Genomic DNA, 19,732 nt, shown 5'->3' on the forward strand with positions numbered 1-19,732 from the left:
TAAATAGCAGAGAAGTCGAGGAAGATTCTATATGCTCTAACTTTTTGTCTTGCTTGTTGGGAAAGTGGTCAAAGTAGCTGATTTGTGTCAAAAGTTACATCGTTTACAGTAAATAGAATGTTGGAAGTCTGGGAGTTTTTAAACAATGGGGAGCTTTAGAATGTTGAAAAAAGTCCCATTAAAGTGAACAAAGATGGACAAAAAAGGACAAAAAGCTTAAGAGTTTAAAAAGTATAAAATATATCAAAAAGCTGTATACAAGCACACTATTCCAGATCGGTCTACACGTTTTAAAGTTTGAAGATTTAAAATGGGGACTCTTGCTTCGCAAGCCCCACTAATAATTTATAATAATGAATAACCGTGTACTGTAGTATGATAAAATGCAACCAATCAGAAGTCCGAACCCAATAATAAATAGGTAATTTTCACCACGAATCTGCAAGGGATTCTATATTCTAGATAAGTTTTTTTTTTAAAGTGCGCCACATTTGTATCAGTGTCTGTCCACACTGTTACGAACATGAAAGTTATTATTTCAGCTCTTTAGAAAGGAATAACACTCAAACTTTTCCTTTTTGGGAGCCAACTTTTACCGGTACTTTTTATTAAAATGTTTTTTTTGAGGATACAGGATTTTGTTAATCACTAATAAAGGTTTTTAATCTTGCATCCTGAAGTCTGTCCACTCATTTCTACATTCGTAACAACCAGGAAGTCAGTTGTAGTAAATCCGTAACAGCGCCATTCATTATTTTTTCATTATTTATTTATTTTTTATTATTTTTTCATTATTATTTTTGACCCTGCCCTTTGACTTCTGACTGAAAAGTCGTCATTTTGTGTCAGTGTTATTATTGTTATTGATCTGTTGGTGTCGGTCCTTCATGTTGCGAAGGTGATTGTGGTTACGAACTATCATTTACTTGCTGAAGTGTATCATTATTTCGTGGATTACATCTTCCATCTCTCTGGATTAATAAAGAAGGCAAGTTTCTTCATTTCTACAGCAAATTTGACCGAGATTGATGAAGCGCGTGATTCAGTATATCCTGGAAAAAAGCCATTAAGACTCTGTCCTATAGTAAAAGGATTTGTATTTAATCTAAACTATATGAAAAGTTGCAAAATGCACAACAATTTTGGGGGGAATTTTGAACTACAGATGATCAATGTCCACTGGTGTGACTGTTATGAAGGGCTGCAAAATTGAAAAACATTGATAATTTTAAGAATTAGTAAAAGTCCACTCTCAAATTCCTGGAATGTCAACACAGAAGTGTATTTATAAGAATGATATTCCTCAAGTCTATACATGACATTTTTAAATAGTTATGATAGGTTGTAACGATCACTCTGCACAACTGAGAAGCAGTTGCACTGTCCTCCCTAAGGAGAAACTACTGGCCCTATTCCTATAGCTAAATAAGTCAGCAAGAGTGACAGACAGCAAAAGCAGGGACGTCAGAGGTGTCAATTTCACGAACAATCAGTTTATTATTGTGAACAATAATGTCAACAAATGTAAAAATGAACAAATGAATGAAATGAATAATGATAAGTAAGGAATTCAAATAATTGCAGGTAACAGGTAAGAAATAAGATGGTACAGATAAATATGTAGGGACAAACAGAAGGCTAAACAGATTCACAAAGTAGAAAATGAATGGTGTCCGGAGGGTCTCCAATAAACCCACACTCACAAACACAACACACACAGATAGACAAAAGATGGTGGGAGAATGACAGGTAGGCCCAACAAGTCCAGTAATAGCAGGGTAATTGAAATCCATACAAAGTAACAAAATAACAAAGTAACAGAAAAAATACAGGAAACAAAGTATCAAATTAAAGTAGAAAAAATCCAAACAAAAAAGAAATGATCTCACCCACAAATAAGGCAGTCCAGCAAAGTGTCCCGAAATGATGGCGATTGTAGAAGGTTGAAAACATTGAGTACGTTGAAATTGTTCAGACTGTCCTGTAGTGTTGAGTTGAATGGCGAACAGTTGTTTGGAAAAAATCAGGAGGATCAGGAAAAAATGGAGGCTGTCACACATAAAACAACAAACACTAAACAGACCTAGAAAAACAGCTAAACTTAAACAAGTAACAGTGAAAACAAAAAGAGCAGCTTAGACAAAGTGCAGCGACAAAAGAAAATGAACGGATGCACTGGAATTATCTAAGGATGGTAATGGATTCACTGAAATTTAAGTAGAGAAAATGCTGTAGTTAAATGGATTCCGCTGAGAAAGGGAGCCTCTCTCAGGCCTGATTAGCCAGCTTTAATACAACTGCTGGCTACTAAAGGGCTCTGAGATTGGAGGAGTGGAAATCTGAATGAGCCAATGGGGAGAGAGGATGAACAGAGGGTGGTTGCAAGGAACTATGGGAAATGAAGTTTTGACCTGGCCAGGCTACTGACCCTAATTAAAGGGACAGGTGGGTGAGACTTACACCCACATTATGTAGCATGGGAATTGCTACATATTCCCCCCCCCCCCCCCACACTGGAGGTGCAAGGGACGAACGCCATAGTAGCGTTTTAAATTAACAATATTGACGGTATCCTCTTTGACATAATCTGGCTCCCCCCACTTGACTTTGTAGTTGTTGGGTCCAAGTCTCTTGGTTACAAGAGCTGGCCCAAACCATTTAGGGGCAAGTTTTGCGGAAAACTTTCCGGAGGCATCAGATAAGGGGTGAGATCTTATCCAGACTAACTCACCTTCTTCATACTGACAGTGTGCTCTCCGGGCATTGTAATTCCGAGCTTGCCGTTTCTGAGCTTTGGCAACGTGATCCCTCACCTCTTCGGCAATCTGCTGCTGGCGATCTAGCAGTTGGTAGGGATCGGTGGATGGAGCAGGAGCAACAGCGATTAATCGGTCCAATGGGCCTCTGATGGTCCTTCCGAGCGCTAATACTGCAGGAGAGAAGCCAGTGGTTTCATGTTTGGCGGTGTTGAGGGCGAAACGAAACTCGGGTAGCCACTGATCCCACAGTTGATGGTTTTTCCCGACAAAAGATGCAACCATGGTCTTTAAGGTGCGGTTCACGCGTTCTGTCAGGTTGGTCTGTGGGTGGTAGCTGGTGGTGAGTTTTTGTACTACTCCCCAGGTCTTGCACACCTCTGCGAGTAGCTGGCTCGTGAACTGAGGTCCACGGTCTGAAAGAATGTGTTGCGGTGTTCCCCATCGAGTGAATATTTCCTGCGTCAAAATGTTCACAATTTTGGTGGTCTTACTGTCCCGCAATGGAAACAGCTCAACCCACTTTGTGAAGTAATCAACAATGACCAGGATGTAAGTGTTACCTTTTTTACTTCTGGGGAAAGGTCCCATTAGGTCCAGACCCAGCATCTCTCCGGGCTCCTTCACAGTAGTGGACTGGAGTTGACCTGCAGGTTTGGTGTTGGACGGTTTGTACTTCTGGCAGGTTTGACACTCCTTTATGTGGTGCCATGTATCTTTACGGATGGAGGGCCACCATGCAACCTCCAGCATGCGCAACAGGGTCTTCATCCTGCCCAGGTGACCTCCCAAAGGGTTGTCATGGTAGTGGTGGAGGAAGGAATCCGTCAGCTGTTCCGGAATAACCAGCTGGTATCGGAATCCCTGTTTAGGAATGGGCACCCGGCGATACACAAGTCCCTGCTGTTGGATGAAGGAGATGCGGTTATCATTGGCAGTATTGGAAGCAATGTCATTGATGATGTCAGAGATAGCTAGGTCTTTGGACTGAGCGGCCGCAATCTGGTCCATGGTGGTGGGAAGATCCATGCTACTCGCAGGGGCATTGCTAGCACACACTGATGCAGAAGGAGTTGAAGGTGGTACAAGTGGAGCTCTGGAGAGTGCATCAGGTACAAGATTCAGACTACCTTTCCTGTAAATAACGGTAAAAGTGAATTGTTGTAGGCGAAGAGTCCAGCGGGTCAGTCTGGAAGAGGTTTTTGGGTTATTGAATGCCCAGGAGAGTGCAGCGTGGTCAGTGACAACCTCAAACTCCATCCCCTCCAGATAATGCCGCCATTTTTCTACTGCCCACACGACAGCGAGACACTCCTTTTCAGATGTGGAGTAGTTTTTTTCGGCAGAGTTCAGTAATTTGGAGGCGTAGGCTATTACCTTCTCATCATCTCCTTCTAGCTGAGTCAGAACCGCTCCAAGTCCTACATCGCTGGCATCAGTAAAGACTCGGAACGTCTTGTTGATGTCCGGGTGAGCGAGGACTGGAGGACTGATCAAAGCTTCCTGGAGGAGTTTGAAACTCTTCTGGCACTCTCCTGTCCATTTCCAGGGGACAGCTTTCTTTTTCAAGTTGTTAAGTGGGGCAGCAATATCCGCAAACCTGGGGATGTACTTGTGGTACCACCCTGCCAAACCTAGGAACCGTTGAACCTCCTTCAAGTTGGTAGGAATGGGATATTCCTGGATGGCTTGGAGCTTGTGGGGATCAGCAGCTACACCCTCACCTGAAACCACATGACCAAGGAAATGGAGAGTGTGTTTAAAGAAGTGGCATTTTTTGAGATTGAGAGTAAGACGGGCCAGATGAAGTTTGTGGAAGACAGCTTCGAGGTCTTGAAGATGCTGTGCGGAGTTTGGTGAATAGACAATGATGTCATCTATGTAGACGAAACAGATCTTCCCTCGGAGATCTCCTAACACTCTCTCCATCAGCCGTTGAAAAGTGGCTGCAGCATTTTTTAACCCAAATGGCATTACATTAAATTGATAAAAACCAAAGGGTGTAGTAAACGCAGTCTTCGCTCTTCTTGCTGAGTCCATCGCCACTTGCCAGTAACCCGAGCGTAGATCAAGGGAACTGAATACCGCAGCACCACTCAGGGACTCCAGGATGTCATGAATGAGGGGCATGGGATATGCATCAAAGACAGTCTTTGCATTCAGCTTTCTATAGTCCACACAGAACCTGTAACCACCATCTTTCTTCTCTGTGAGCACCACTGGAGAGGACCATGGGGAGTTAGATGGTTCTATAACTCCGTCCAGAAGCATGTCTTGGATGTGTTCCTTGATTAAAGCCTTCTTCAGTGGAGACGCTCTATACAGTCGACCCCGAACAGGGACTTCGTCCTCAGTGGAGATGGAGTGACGGGTGACGGTGGTCATTCCCAACTTATCAGTACAGACTGAAGACCACTTTTGCTGGAGGTTCTGGAGTTGTTGCTCGACAGGAGATGGTTCAGCTGAAGTGATGGTCATGGTCACCTTCGCCGGTTGGCATGGTTTTGGATCAGAGGTGGTAGGTGGCTGGCAAGATGTATGGAAGTAGAGGCTGACACTCGATAAGGACCTGTCCCAGGAAGCTTCCCCCTCATACCGTGGCAAAAAAGGATGGTAGGAGAAATCCTTCTGGTGTTTGACACCATACTGCCTATTGACAATATCAATCTGGGTATGAGTTTTCTCCAAGAAATCCAAGCCTAGAACAAGGGGAAACGTCAGGTGATGATCCTGTAGGATATATGTGCCTAGAAACCAGATCTCTCCGTGGAGAAGGTAAGTGAGGCGAACTTGACCTTTGGCCTGGTGTGACTGTCCATCCGCCAGCATGAAATACTGGTCCTGTGCAGACTCCAGCTCTTCCCCTGGATGAGCGATCTTCCTCCAGAGACTCTCTCTCATCAGAGTGAAGGTGCTCCCAGTGTCCAGGACTGCAGGCCCTTGGAGCCCTCGAACGCCCACATCCACGATCAGCAGAGTCAGGCTTGCAGCAGGAACTATATTTTTCTTCTCCTGGCTTCTCACCATGCTGACCTCTGCCGGCTTCTTCATAGCTCCTTTATGGCTCCTATTGTCCTGAACGGCTTTGCTGGAGTTTGCCTTGACCCAGTATTCCCGCTGGGCAGCGTTGTCTCTCTCCACCTGGGTCCCGATGCGCACCAGTTCTGCCACTGTCTTCACTGTTCCCCTAAGGGAGCTTGCCAGTTTGGGATTACAGCTGTTGAGAATGCGACAAACCAACTCAGTCTCCTCCAAGTCTGGCTTCCAGCGCAGACATAGGGCACGATAGTCATAGGCGAAGTCAAGGATTCGCTCGTCAGGCAGCTGGACTCTGGAGCAGAGTCGGTCTTCCACTTCGGTCTGGTAGTCAGACGGCAGAAAGGCTTGACGGAAGACAGTCTTGAACTGTTCCCAGGACTGGACTCCCTTGCGCTCCGCGACCCACCAGCTCTTTGCTGAGCCTTTCAGCACACTGGACATGGTTGCCATGATCTCATAGGGTGTCATGGGTCGTAGCGCTAGGAATTCATCACATTTGTCCAGGAAGTCACTGGCATCGCTGCTGGCCTCCCCGCCAAACTCTGGGAAGTTGATTTTAATGGGCAGCTTTGCTTGGGAAAGACTTCCTTCAGTTCTGGAGCCATGGTAATCAGCAGACCCACCATCAAAGGAGAATTGTTGTGGTGCAGACCGCTTTCTAGAGGAGAGAGACGGCAAAGAAAGTGGTAGACGAGGGGTGCTGGTCTTTTTGAAGAGTTTCTTAAGCTCTTCTCCCCACAGCACATCGCGGCGTTTCAGGCACATCACCACTTCCAGATCCATTTCGTCAAGGGCCTCTTGCCTTCGATTCTCCATATCTGCGAAGCGTCCTTCGATGTAACCTCGCAGGACCTGTTCACGATTAATGCTGCTCTCCTGTAACTCAGACAGCTGTGTTTCCAGTTGCTCAACACGGTCAGTGAGATGGGAACAATACTCAGACAATTGCCCTATCACAACACTGTCAGTAAGGTTCCCTTCATCATCATCGCCTCCAGAAAGATCTGCCCCTTCCTGTGTAATGTACAGATCACTAATGCGGGTGGTTCTCTCTGTGATAGGTTCTCTGATAGTCACATGGGGTCTATCTCCAATCTCAGAGAAGTTTAGCGAAGTCAAGGTCTGATCTTCCATTTCTGACATTAAGTTCCCAACAATTTAAACTGATGAATTTAGATTTGAATTTAATGACACAAAGGGTCCCCGTACGGGCCACCAATTCTGTAACGATCACTCTGCACAACTGAGAAGCAGTTGCACTGTCCTCCCTAAGGAGAAACTACTGGCCCTATTCCTATAGCTAAATAAGTCAGCAAGAGTGACAGACAGCAAAAGCAGGGACGTCAGAGGTGTCAATTTCACGAACAATCAGTTTATTATTGTGAACAATAATGTCAACAAATGTAAAAATGAACAAATGAATGAAATGAATAATGATAAGTAAGGAATTCAAATAATTGCAGGTAACAGGTAAGAAATAAGATGGTACAGATAAATATGTAGGGACAAACAGAAGGCTAAACAGATTCACAAAGTAGAAAATGAATGGTGTCCGGAGGGTCTCCAATAAACCCACACTCACAAACACAACACACACAGATAGACAAAAGATGGTGGGAGAATGACAGGTAGGCCCAACAAGTCCAGTAATAGCAGGGTAATTGAAATCCATACAAAGTAACAAAATAACAAAGTAACAGAAAAAATACAGGAAACAAAGTATCAAATTAAAGTAGAAAAAATCCAAACAAAAAAGAAATGATCTCACCCACAAATAAGGCAGTCCAGCAAAGTGTCCCGAAATGATGGCGATTGTAGAAGGTTGAAAACATTGAGTACGTTGAAATTGTTCAGACTGTCCTGTAGTGTTGAGTTGAATGGCGAACAGTTGTTTGGAAAAAATCAGGAGGATCAGGAAAAAATGGAGGCTGTCACACATAAAACAACAAACACTAAACAGACCTAGAAAAACAGCTAAACTTAAACAAGTAACAGTGAAAACAAAAAGAGCAGCTTAGACAAAGTGCAGCGACAAAAGAAAATGAACGGATGCACTGGAATTATCTAAGGATGGTAATGGATTCACTGAAATTTAAGTAGAGAAAATGCTGTAGTTAAATGGATTCCGCTGAGAAAGGGAGCCTCTCTCAGGCCTGATTAGCCAGCTTTAATACAACTGCTGGCTACTAAAGGGCTCTGAGATTGGAGGAGTGGAAATCTGAATGAGCCAATGGGGAGAGAGGATGAACAGAGGGTGGTTGCAAGGAACTATGGGAAATGAAGTTTTGACCTGGCCAGGCTACTGACCCTAATTAAAGGGACAGGTGGGTGAGACTTACACCCACATTATGTAGCATGGGAATTGCTACAAGGTTATGTGTTGTCCGCAAAGAGGACGTCCCGCGGTGTGACACCATAATGTGATTTTAAAACGTGCATTTACTTGGACACCATTGCGGAGAAGAGGGCCCTTCCTCAATCAGGAAGTATAGACGACATCGCTGGAGCACATGGTGTGGCCAGAGGGGGAGTTTTTTTTTATCATAAATGTATCAAAATATTGCACTTTTCTAGCACTGCCCTTTTAGTCCATCTGTTACATCCTTTGGTGTGACACCTTTTAAATGAGAATGCAGAATTGGACCAATTAAGTGCTTATTAAAAGCTTAATTGGTCAAATTAATTAATTTAAGGTACAGTTGGAACAAAAACCAGTAGAGACACTGGCCCACCAGGATCGGAATTGCCCACCCCTGCTCTAGAGCATATGTCAAGAGGGGGATGAACATCACATCGTGAACTTTATTTTTCAAACTTTGTGTTACACAAGTGTACCCTGTTTGCGTGGAAATGCCCAAATGTTAATTGCTGGCCTGTGGTTAGTTTTGGCTGGTTTAAAAAAAAAACAAAACTATTTGGCTACTTTTTGGCTGGTTACTTCCAAGATTTGGTGGGGCGGTGCAAAAATAAATTGGCAGTGCTGTTAAGTAGTTTCAGCGAGCTGTGGTTGGAGTGTTATAGCAGCTGGAATTAGTTAACTTTGGACATGAATGTGCCCTCCCGTGCTTTCACTAGCTAACTGTGCAGATGTGTATTGGGAGTGACTTCACCATGCAGTATCAGGACTAGCGACGCACCTTAAAGGCATTCACACACTGTATGTTTTGTTTGTTTTTTTCTGTTAACAAAAAACGTTTGACAATGTGTGAACACTATAAATCACACATTAAATGTCATTTGCATGCATAATTCGATCTTTTGATTTGTATAAGTATATTATGTAAACCAAAGTTGCCGTATTAAAATCCACTACCAAATCTCTATATGCAGCCGCTGACGTCTATGGAGCAGGGTATAGTATTCAAAGCAATGGGGGGGGGTGTAGTGCTTCAGTAAAATATGTACTGATATGTACTGAATATCTAGTGTACAAGACAGTGTAAGAGAAGTGCTACGGTAGAATATGTTTGAAACATACAAAATATATGCGAACACTAATAATTTTTACTTTGAAAACTGAGCACCATCCACCGCTCCCCCTCCAGCTTGTGTTATCCAGAGGCTAACATAATTTCTTTATTCGCCATCTCAACAGCAAAGCACTGTATAACGTAAGCTGTATTGAAAGAAATGTCTCAACACTTCTCTGCTGTTTGGGATTGTTTTGTTAAATGCCCAGACGACCAAAAAAAAAAAAAAGTTGAATGCAAGCTGTGCAAGCAACTGTTGATGTACCCGTAGTTGCAGCTCTAGAAAATACCTAAATCTTTTCAGGTTATTATTATTATTATTATTATTATTATTATTATTATTATTATTATTATTAATAATAATAATAATAATAATAATAATTATTTCTTAGCAGAAGCCCTTATCCAGGGCGACTTACAGTCGTAAACAAAAATACAAGGTTATTTGATTACTACCAACCAAAATCTGAACTTTAAAACCACAAAATGTCAATGTTTAACTCCACTGAAAAGCAGTTTTGAAGGTTCCCTTTCTGGCTATTGGTATTTGTCTGTATATTTTGTTTTATTTTATTTTAATTAATTTGTACAGTAGACAGAATGGCCCAACACCCTCCATTTCTGCTTTACAGAAGGTTCATTTATTTCAACAGTTTCTATCTTGTACCTAGAAGGGTATGTTTAGAAACTTGACATGTGAAATGACATATTTCTCCCCTTCGAATGCACTGTTATCGTTGATAGGTCTCCCTACATAATAAGCAGGTTTGGTAAAACGCACACAGTAGGTGTTGTTGTCAGTGGTTAGAGATGATTCAGGGAGGTCAGGTGAATGCTACTCTGCTGACTCTGTCAGGTAAGTTACTTTCTATGGAGGGAGTGATAGACTAGGTTTTGTTGGTACCTTCTTGGTAGAAGTGGCCTACCTCCAACATGCAAGGGAATGTACTGTAGTTATGATGTTATTACTTATGTATCAATCACAAACTAAAATAATGCTGTAGAACATTTTCCTCAGTTTTACTACTTGTCTTACTATTTTGATTATCACCAAAGCAGGTAAATCACCAAATACAGTAGGTACAACAGTTTGAGGTTTAACATCTGAGGGTTCAATTAATAAATCTGAGGGCAGTTCCTGTTGTAATTTACAGTAGTTGCCTGCCCCACCTCATAAAAACAGAATTCTACAGAAAAACATGGAAACTAATACTAATGTCTTTTGCATTTTATGATAAAGTAAGAAAATAGACACCAGAAAATCAGATGTTGTTTAGTGTCGAACAAAAATCAGAAAACCCACCTTTCTACATAGTAATGTTTCCTTATAAAATACATACTTGCTCACTTAAATATGGTAAATTAATCAATTAAATTTACATTAAGCAATAGTACTACACATATAATCATTCATATTATATATATATATATATATATATATATATATATATATATATATATATATATATATATATATATTATAATCATATATAATAAACCATTTTCAGTGGCTGCTGTGTTTTTTATCAGCTTTCAAAACGGCCACCAGGATGTACAGACAGTTACTCATATCCTAACAACCAAAAAACTGACATAAGCAGAAACACCCACTGGATCAGCCAAGATTTTCAATAAGATATGACCGATTTTTAAACTGGTGATAAGAAGCGGTGGGCTTAATAGGTGTACTCCAACTCCAGTTACGCAATATCTTTGGGTTCACTGGTATACCTCTATCTCTCTCTCGTGTTGAAAAGGTGACTTAATATCATCTTTAAAAATATTTACAAAAAAGAAGGCTACCGTAAAATCCGCATATTCAATTCCACATGGCCTGTATTATAATTATAGACAAACATAGAATGATGTAAAATGCAAGAAAACGCTGGCAATACAATAATAGGTTTAAAAGTATAGTGAAAAACGCAGCACTTCTCAGTCATACTCCTGTCGCCGCCCCACTCACTAGCATTTCCAATACAAGTAGAAATTATCAGTTTAAACCTGAGGTCTGTACTAAAGTTGGTGATCAGATATGCCCGAACTTTGTTCCCCGTGTTTCTTCGCTGCAATTCGTACTAGTAATATTAATAACATATAACAGAACTGGGGATGATCTGCACTAGATACCGTATAGCGTAGTATTCACCTACAAGTTGACCATACTGGTTTGGTGGCTACACACAAATATTGACCGTAGACCGAACACTTAAAAAACAAACAAAAGAAAACACTCAACGTATGTAACTTTGACTGCAGGAATGTACGATAATTAACCACAGCGAAAACTAGTAGTACGACTAGGATAAGATGTGTACTGCAGATAGCATGCAGTGCGCAAGAAATATAAGACAACGAGGAAGGTTTATTGTGCTTTTTAACACCCCTGGCTAGCATATTTGCACTGTAATTGTCCTGGAAACTAAGACTAACACGAAATTAATTAAACGAATAACGTCTAGAAGTTTCTAATGTTTCAAATGTTTTTTGTTTTTTTTAAAACAAATTCTATGATACCAAAATTGTTTTCTAATCAGACCAACGCCATTCTCAACTTTGAATGCAACGCTGAAGACACACCTGATTGACAAGGCAAAAGGCTAATCAGACGCAGATTTTTAACAACTTGAACCGCACTGTGTCCAATCTGAATTCAGACAGGGTGGGATTCCTGCGCCAAAGACAGAAAACGACGGCAGCACAGAGAGGCCCAAAAGCCTGCAGAGCGATCTTGGGGGAAACTGTTTCGCAACCAAAAATAATCAGCAATCGTGATTATATTCAACCACAAACAAATTGCCAGTAGCATTTTAAAAGGCTATAATGTTATATATCTAACTGTTGTAAACGCTATGTACGTTTTATACGTACCTTAGTCGCTGTACTTCCTTGGTCCGCTCGCTATGTTCTTAGTCACAAGTGGCGTGCCGTAGAAAGAGTCCTGCGTCATTCTCAGTTGATAGCGGCGTGCGTTGGGGGCGGGGGGAGCGTTTTAGTTGATCAGGTGATGTTATAGGGAGGTGGAAACAGTGATCCAAGGCAAGATGTAAACATGACTGTTTCCTGTATTTTTGTATTCTAGCAAATGTGCAGACCTTTTCTGTGAATACAAATATATGCCACTCAAAATGTCAGCCCAGTAAAACTACGGATGTATAGCAACTTTTCAGTATAACTTAATACATTGAAAACATTTTAAAACGGTAGTTTAGTCAATAAATATAATGCTGTTTTCACTGGAACAATTTGCACCAGAGGTCTTTTTTCCCCCACAGTGAAACTATACAAATATAAAAGGCTAGTGTCTTTAATGTAACATTCAACAATTATTGTTGGAAATATCTATATTATTACAATTATAGCTAAGGATTAATTTTTTTTTATATCTAACAACATTTTTTGTTATTATTATTTATTTCTTAGCAGATGCCCTATCCAAGGCTTACAAATGTTACAAGATATCACATTATTTTATACACATTATTTTAACATACAATTACCCATTTATACAGTTGGGTTTTTACTGGAGCAGTCTAGGTAAAGTACCTTGCTCAAGGGTACAGCAGCAGTGTCCCCCACCTGGGATTAAACCCACGACCCTCTGGTCAAGAGTCCAAAGCCCTAACCACTACTCCACAGTGCTGCCCTAGATTATTTAACAAGCAAAGAATAAGAAGATATTCAGTACAGAAGAAGGCCTCTGATAATGTTGCCAATACTACCCATACCTAGAAAACACAAGGATCAAGTTAGGATTAAGCAAGAGATGCAAGAACATAAATGCAAAGTAAATAATGTGCAAGGAATGTATAGGGATAAGGAGGGATAATTATGCTTGGATGATGCAAATGATGACTGCAAGGAACATGCAAGTTGTGTGTAAGGTATGCATTGCATCATTCATTATTATTGTATCATACTTGCATAGTTCTTGCTTTAAGCTTGTATTTCATGGTCTTGCTTCATCCTAGCACAATCCTTGTAGTTTTTTTTTGGTAAAGTTGATTTCAGAGCTGTTAATCAAGAAACAGGCTTTCAAGCCGCTTTTCAGATAAATAAACCATTACAAGGACATGGCAGTAGCAAAAACATACCATTACTTTTTTTTTTTTTTATTTGACCTCAAAACACGTTGTGACATAATTGTTGGTCCATTAAAAAGGAATAAGAAACCTAGAATATAATACTGAGATATGATATAACACAACTGCTCCTACAAACACAGACAACCTCAAGCAACTATTAAAGGACTTTTATTGTTGCTTTTTTATTTACTGCTGTGTAGGTAACTTCTCCTTAGCCAAGCAGTTTCCCAATCTGTTACAACCAGAATAGCTGCATGACCCCACTACATTTTGCAATCAATAATCACAAAGTCATTGCGCAGAATATATTTTGGTGTGGGTTAAATATTGTTTATTGTCAAAAATATGCATTCCTTGAAAGACATTTGTTAAGTCTTCTGTGAGCCTTTCTGGAAGCCTTTTTATAATATGGTTCCAGTCCAGATTGTGCAGAGTAGAAAAACGCATAACAGTATTGGTGCCTCTTGAACTGTACACACAGTATCCATGTAATATATATTTTAAACATAATCCTGGTTGTTTTGAGTCACACCAACATTTAGTTCCATAAATACTCCCACTTTAAAATACATTCTAATGGCTGGTTTCACAGACCACAAGTATCACTAATTTTAGATTTTTCTCTGTGTAAAAAAGTGCCTCCTATTTTCTGTTCTGAATGCCCCTTTATCTAATCTCCATTTGTGACCCCTGGTCCTTGTTTCTTTTTTCAGGTCAAAAAAGTCCCCTGGGTCGACATTGTCTATACCTTTTAGAATTTGGAATGCTTGAATCAGATCACGCATTGTCTTCTTTGTTCAAGACTGAATAGATTCAATTCTTTTAGCCTGTCTGCATACGACATGTCTTTTAAACCCGGGATAATTCTGGTTGCTCTTCTTTGCACTCTTTCTAGAGCAGCAATATCCTATTTGTAACGAGGTGACTAGAACTGAACACAATATTCTAGGTGAGGTCTTACTAATGCATTGTAAAGTTTTAATATTACTTCCCTTGATTTAAATTCAACACTTCTCACAATATATCTTGTTGGCCTTTTTTACGGCTTCCCCACATTGTCTAGATGAAGACATTTCTGAGTCAACATAAACTCCTAGGTCTTTTTCATAGATTCCTTCTTCAATTTCAGTATCTCCCATGTGATATTTATAATGCACATTTTTATTGCCTGTGTGCAGTACCTTACACTTTTCTCTATTAAATGTAATTTGCCATGTGTCTGCCCAGTTCTGATCAATGCTATTATGTATGTATGACACACCACCTGTGCAAAACATATGCAGCAGATACCCCAATTGGTAGCTTCATTCATTGTCGATACAAAAAGTTCAGTTTGTTTGAGATTTTTTGAGCCAACAAAGAAGTGGGATCCTGTGTCAGACAACTGCTCACAAACACTTACTCCTTTAGAATGAATTCAAGTCTTATATACATGGAAAGTAACTTTAAAAATATTCTTAAAACCTTGGTTATAACACCTTCATTAAGTACCAGTATAGTATTGCGGTCAGTACAATCTCACATAATGTATAGTCTTATGTTTTTATGTTCCCGTGTTGTGAAATCAACAATCTGGCTGTCAGTGACTGTAGCACAAACAACAGTTTGGTGTAACAGTTAAACCTGTTTAAAAGTCATGTTCAAAAGATATTGATCATCAACCTTTTCATAACCTTTGCAAGGTCAAACCTATACTTTCATAACAGAACCGCACATTCACTGACCCTCTGGAAATGAGGTCCTAAACTAAAATTGAAACTGTAAAAAGGTTGCAAGGAGAGTGACACAAGTCCTCCAAGTCCACATACACTGTCAAATCCCTGAAGTTTAATAAAGGGTTTATATCTTTTATGTAGGACATTGCTGCATTTTCTTATACTTCAAACTCTATTTAATGAAGGATGAAGGACATCGAAGCAATCTTAGGGGCTCAGTCTTCACCAGTTTTATTAAACAACTCCAGCCTTGTCTAACTCACTCCCACTGCCTTAAATGAATGTCAGGTTGTATCACTGTAATTAAAGAGTTAGGTATGTAACCTGCAATATACAGTATAGATATATTCTCTAGGACACTATTCATGCACTATTTAAGAGATGGTGTCCATCAATGAAGGCTCTACTGTGGTAGTTGACTGCGACAGAAATTATGCGTTATGACAGTGCCAGATCAATTATAATCTGAACTGAGCAATATTACTGAATTTCCGTGGCTCGGTTTGTTGAACTGACAAGCTGTGATTGGCTAATTCGGCTGTTGCGGGTACAGGACTGGTTGCTTTCGTCGGTGCAAAGTATTTATTGGCTGGTTTTGGTGGATAATAAAATAAATTTGGACCAATTGTGTCTTTGCTTAGTATTTGCTGTCCAATAGATGTGAACTGAGCTTTCATTACTGCAAATCAAAAGTAAAAAGCCAGCATATGCACAGATTAATTTTAAGTTTGCTACACAGTTGATGCTGTGACGTTTCAGTGAGCATCTACCATCTGATAGAAGCCCACTAGAGCTGGAAGCTTTGCCTGATAGTACGGAATCATTTCTAATTAAATTCCATAAAAAGTAATAACAAACGATTCATGATGCTAATTAGTCGAAGTGATGGAAATGACAGCCAGTTTTTTTTTTCTTTTTTTTCTATTTTTAGTCAATCACAAAATATAATTGCAATAAGAACCACTCAGAATTATTCCATAAATGGTAAGGGTACAATAACACAAAATGGTGAAAAAATGTATCTTTATCTGCACATCAATGGTGGTCATTTCTAAAACCACCCCACTTAAGAAATTCTTTTTTTTTTTTAAACAGTGCTTGTGGTCCATTAGTTTGTGAGCCTGGTAAATAATGATCAAGCAGAAACAGCAATAGATACTTAAACAAATCACACCTATATTCTGAAAATATAAATGATATAAAGATCCCTTTTAATATATTTCTCTTTTCCAGAGCGTGGATTGTAATTTATGAGCTACTTATGCTTCAAAACACGTTCCCTAATTTTACGAGCATTTATAATTTTGAAGAGATTGACTTATTAATACCTGAACTCAATTAGGCAAGCCCTATAAAGAGAAAAAGGTGCATGTTCACCTGTTAAAGCAAATGTAAAATAATCTGTGTTCTCTGTAATTGTTTAAGACTACACTTTAGACACACAAAAAACACAAGTGTAACCAAAATAAATATTACACCATAAAGTATTTAAATTACAAAATGTGTTTCTAGTCTGTTGAATTTTAAGTTTAATTCTTAAACGCTTGATTTTCAGTGAAGTGAAACAGGACTATTTGTTTTCGATCCCTGCACTGCTTGATGTGTTAGTAAATGTAATATTGGTTTTGCCCACTGGGCGACAGAAATGGGGAAAAAAGCCAATGCTCGGAAATTGTTACTGTACAGTGTACACCAATTATGGTAGTTTAGCTAATTGTTTATATGCTTTTAAATATCATTAAAATGCTGTTGGTCCATTATTTACACTTTTTAAAATATGTTTTTGTTAAGGATGACAGATTGCCATGGTTCAGTTATTTTCTTCAAAAATTAAATGGTCAAAAATAATCAAATTCAATTTGAACCTGATATTTGAAGAAGTTCTATAGCTATGTAAGTGGAGATTGTAAGCTAAGTACACCCACTATTTCTTCTAAAAAATAAATTAACAATTTTAACATAATACAAAGAAACACCAGAAAGCAGCTGACTTCCCATTCGAGTAGAAGTAAGGCTCACATTGTTTTTGTTCTAAAATGTATTTGAGTTTTCATTAATGCAGCTATTTTCAAAATGGATAATCTACTGCACAGTATGTGTCTAAAAATCTGACACAAAATAGAAAAAAAGGAAAGCAAGGAAATAATCCACAAGAAAGCTGTAACAGGTTTGTTATTAAAAATATATTTGATGTGACTAAAATGTTTTTATACCCCTTACTAACAGTTTGACAGTTACACTTTTCTGTGACAATTATTTGCTCAGGAAAAATGGTATTGCAATCCATTGCTTATAGAGGAAAGCGTTTAAATGTAGAATTGTTGTTTTTTTATGTTTGCAGTCAGAGCACCCTTTCAAAGTTGATATATTATTTTCTGAAGAAAAGGGGCCATGTTTTTTTGGCTTTAATAATTGAAATAGATAAAAATAAAACATTTTTTTTTTAAAGAATGATCACAAAAGTGGAACCATTTTGTACACGGCTAAAAAGGAAGTAAGCATTATTCAATTTCCAGAAAGAATGTTTATTTTGTCCACTTAAAATACTTGTTGATTTGACTAATTTGAGATGGAAATAAGCTGCAAACAGTTTTGTTCCTTCAATGTAGTATCTGCAACAAAAAAAAAAAGTACAAAGTTGACAGATAATGGTTTTGTACAGTATAGTACTGGTTTTTCTTTTTTTAATTACCACTCCCCATTCATTGTATCTAGTTTTCTTTTCACTATCAGTTACTAATTCACATTTTCATAGCACTAAGCTAAGAAATAAATAATTGTCACCTGCTGAGCTTCTCATTCTGAGCGTGCTCTCCATCAACTGCTCCTCCAATGGGCAGCAGCATCACGCTCTTTCCTGTCACTTCCTGGAAGATTCTGGCAACTGGAATGGTCCCTCCCACAGGAGCTAGGTCAGGTTCCACTCCAAACACTACCAGTAACAAATGATAAAACACAATGCTGCTATTTATCAGCAGAACTATGATAATAGCATACCAAATAGCATCTAGAAGTACCAAGAAAAATGAAACCTCTCTGTCTGCTTAATTACGCACTGCATCACTCCTGCACCTGTACCCAATCAACCACTTTGCCACACAAACAGATTGCCACACAATCTGATTGCTATGATGAAAAAATTACCGTGATGAGTGACCTGAATCTCCCTGCGAAATAAAACCCACGTTGATTTAAATGCACCGTGTGTGTAACAAATATCAAAAATAGTCTAAACATATTTTAATAAAACACAGCAGTTCCCAAATGTTCAACTTGTATTGGCACATTACAGTAACGTAAATTTGTATTTACTAAAGCATATTGTTTAACGTCTTGCACATCTGACAATTGTAGTTACAAAAAAATATATATTTCTGTGCACCGATTATTTTTTTTTTCTCTCAGTATGATCTCTATAACACGTCTCAGACAAAGCAACAGAGCACAAAAGTCTACAACAGTTTGCCATTACTATATATTAGAGGTTTACTGCATAACTTTACTCCATGAAAAGTGTGATGTGAATGTGCTGTTGCATACGGGGGTATGTTTGCATTCAGCAGCTTCATGATGTGTTTAGTGCGTGCACCACCAGTAATGCGTTCTTGTTATTAAATACAAAAGTTACGTTCAATACCAGATTTGTGTCTTTCATTTAAAGAAGAGCCGCACACATTGGAGGGATATATTAAAATGGATGTGCGTCTGGGCGGATATAGGATTCGGAGTATTCGGCTCAAAAAGTAGATATTCGGGCCGAATCCGGAACCGAATCCTGTATTTGGTGCATCCCTAATACATATATATATATATATATATATATATATATATATATATATATATATATAGACATGTAGTCAAAAGTTTACATACCCCAATGGAAATTAATAATTTCTAGAAATTTCTCGAAAACAACAAATTTTAGGAAAAATCTTTTGTAGCAAAAGTTTTGCTTTTGTCGATGAGGAAAAAAAGTTACAAGAAATAGATGTCTACAATTATTTACTTCAGCAACTGTTTGAACAGTTTTCTGACCTTAGGCAGAAAATTATTTATTGTCATAAAGCTGGAGAAGGATAAAAGAAGATTTCCAAGCATTTGAGTATCCCAATTTCAACTATTGCTTCTATTATCAAGAAGTACAAGACTCATGGTACTGTCACAACGCTCCCTCGGTCTGGAAGAAAGGTTCTTTCACCAAGAACAAGTAGAAGAATTGTGAGGAAGGTTAACAACAATCTGAGATTGACTGCCAAAAAATATTCAAAGTGAATTGCCTGTGGGACTGGGGTTTCCATTTCAACCATAGGTCGAGTATTGCATGGTTAAGGTCTTAATGGTTGCAGGCCAAGGAAAAAGCCACTCTTAGGAAACCGTCACAAGACAATCTCCTAAAGTTTGCAAAACGGCATTTGAATGATGGATATGAGTTCTGGTCCAAAGTTTTGTGGAGTGATGGAACAGAAATTGAGCTATTTGGTCATACTGATAGTTGTTACGTTTGGAAAAAATCTGGTGAGGCATACAAAGAAAAGAACACCATACTTACTTTCAAGCATGGGGGTGGTAATATCATTTTATATGGGGCTGTTCTTCCTCTAATGGCACAGGAAATTTAGTTCCAATACATGGTAAAATGGATTCCATAGCATACCAAAATATATTGG

General features: G+C 39.0%; 1 protein-coding gene across 1 annotated transcript in view; it reads right to left on the bottom strand.

Annotated features, from left to right (window-relative positions):
• Positions 1–12,226, bottom strand: part of LOC117400477 (zinc finger protein 407-like) — a 302,138-nt gene extending 289,912 nt beyond the window's left edge. The window contains exon 1 of the mRNA XM_034000516.3: positions 12,137–12,226. The gene's annotated coding sequence lies outside the window, so the exon portion shown is untranslated. The remainder of the gene's footprint in view (positions 1–12,136) is intronic.
• Positions 12,227–19,732: the final 7,506 nt, after the last annotated feature.

The sequence above is a fragment of the Acipenser ruthenus genome, chromosome 4 (genome assembly GCF_902713425.1).
Source record: "Acipenser ruthenus chromosome 4, fAciRut3.2 maternal haplotype, whole genome shotgun sequence".
Lineage (NCBI taxonomy): Eukaryota > Metazoa > Chordata > Actinopteri > Acipenseriformes > Acipenseridae > Acipenser > Acipenser ruthenus.